The sequence below is a fragment of the Rhinoderma darwinii genome, chromosome 11 (genome assembly GCF_050947455.1).
Source record: "Rhinoderma darwinii isolate aRhiDar2 chromosome 11, aRhiDar2.hap1, whole genome shotgun sequence".
NCBI lineage: Eukaryota > Metazoa > Chordata > Amphibia > Anura > Rhinodermatidae > Rhinoderma > Rhinoderma darwinii.
Genome location: NC_134697.1, coordinates 64,215,744 through 64,218,262, shown reverse-complemented (window position 1 = coordinate 64,218,262; position 2,519 = coordinate 64,215,744).

Below are 2,519 nucleotides of genomic sequence, written 5' to 3'. Positions count from 1 at the left end.
ATCATCATAATACAGTATCAGTGTATAGGAGTACATCATCATAATATAGTATCTGTGTATAAGAGATAAGAGTACATCATCATAATACAGTATCTGTGTATAAGAGATAAGAGTACATCATCATAATACAGTATCTGTGTATAAGAGTACATCATCATAATACAGTATCTGTGTATAAGAGTACATCATCATAATACAGTATCTGTGTATAAGAGATAAGAGTACATCATCATAATACAGTATCTGTGTATAAGAGATAAGAGTACATCATCATAATACAGTATCTGTGTATAAGAGATAAGAGTACATCATCATAATACAGTATCTGTGTATAAGAGTACATCATCATAATACAGTATCAGTGTATAAGAGTACATCATCATAATATAGTATCCGTGTATAAGAGTACATCATCATAATATAGTATCTGTGTATAAGAGATAAGAGTACATCATCATAATACAGTATCTGTGTATAAGAGTACATCATCATAATACAGTATCTGTGTATAAGAGATAAGAGTACATCATCATAATACAGTATCTGTGTATAAGAGTACATCATCATAATACAGTATCAGTGTATAAGAGTACATCATCATAATATAGTATCTGTGTATAAGAGTACATCATCATAATATAGTATCTGTGTATAAGAGATAAGAGTACATCATCATAATACAGTATCAGTGTATAAGAGTACATCATCATAATATAGTATCTGTGTATAAGAGATAAGAGTACATCATCATAATACAGTATCTGTGTATAAGAGTACATCATCATAATACAGTATCAGTGTATAAGAGTACATCATCATAATACAGTATCTGTGTATAAGAGATAAGAGTACATCATCATAATACAGTATCTGTGTATAAGAGTACATCATCATAATACAGTATCAGTGTATAAGAGTACATCATCATAATATAGTATCCGTGTATAAGAGTACATCATCATAATATAGTATCTGTGTATAAGAGATAAGAGTACATCATCATAATACAGTATCTGTGTATAAGAGTACATCATCATAATACAGTATCTGTGTATAAGAGATAAGAGTACATCATCATAATACAGTATCTGTGTATAAGAGTACATCATCATAATACAGTATCAGTGTATAAGAGTACATCATCATAATATAGTATCTGTGTATAAGAGATAAGAGTACATCATCATAATACAGTATCTGTGTATAAGAGTACATCATCATAATACAGTATCTGTGTATAAGAGATAAGAGTACATCATCATAATACAGTATCTGTGTATAAGAGATAAGAGTACATCATCATAATACAGTATCAGTGTATAAGAGTACATCATCATAATATAGTATCTGTGTATAAGAGTACATCATCATAATATAGTATCTGTGTATAAGAGATAAGAGTTCATCATCATAATACAGTATCTGTGTATAAGAGTACATCATCATAATACAGTATCTGTGTATAAGAGTACATCATCATAATATAGTATCTGTGTATAAGAGTACATCATCATAATACAGTATCTGTGTATAAGAGTACATCATCATAATACAGTATCTGTGTATAAGAGTACATCATCATAATACAGTATCCGTGTATAAGAGTACATCATCATAATACAGTATCTGTGTATAAGAGTACATCATCATAATACAGTATCTGTGTATAAGAGATAAGAGTACATCATCATAATACAGTATCTGTGTATAAGAGATAAGAGTACATCATCATAGCTGTATATCAATACATCCAGGATCTAGAAAATCCTCCATATAATCATAACAAATAATAATCATAATAATAATAATAATAAATAATATATAAATCAAGAAGAAAAAAATAATAATATACAAAGTAAAAACATCCACATGGTGTGATTAATAGACTGGCAGCCACTACCGGAGTCATGACAGTCCCTGGTACGATAGGGTGGAACGCTTGAAAGCGTTGACAAACATCTGCCCATTGAAAGCAATGGGCAGACGTTTGTCTGTTCACACGAGGCGTATATTTACGCGTCGCTGTCAAAAGACAGCGCGTAAATAGACGCCCGCGTCAAAGAAGAGTCATGTCACTTCTTGGGACGTAATTGGAGCCGTTATTCATTGACTCCAATGAAAAGCAGGGCCAATTACGTCCGTAATGGACGCGGCGTTCAAGCGCCTGCACATGCCGTTACGGCTGAAATGACGGGGCTGTTTTCTCCTGGAAACAGCCCCGTAATTTCAGCCGTTACGGACGCTGCCGTGTGAACATACCCTTAGTGTTCGGGGAAAGGATCGCAGGCCTGACCTATATTTTATAAGGTGGAGCGCTCTACACATTATCTCCCAGAAATATTCTCTGAAAAAAGTATGAGCGATACATAATATTTATACGGGTGGCGTATTACGGATCCATACGACACTGTTCTCTATACAGCCGTGTGTAGAATCCCTATGGTTAGCTGCACACATTGCCCCCACAATGGCAGGTAAGAAGCGGCATGTTCATTTTCAGGGTTTTGCCACCTGCGCTG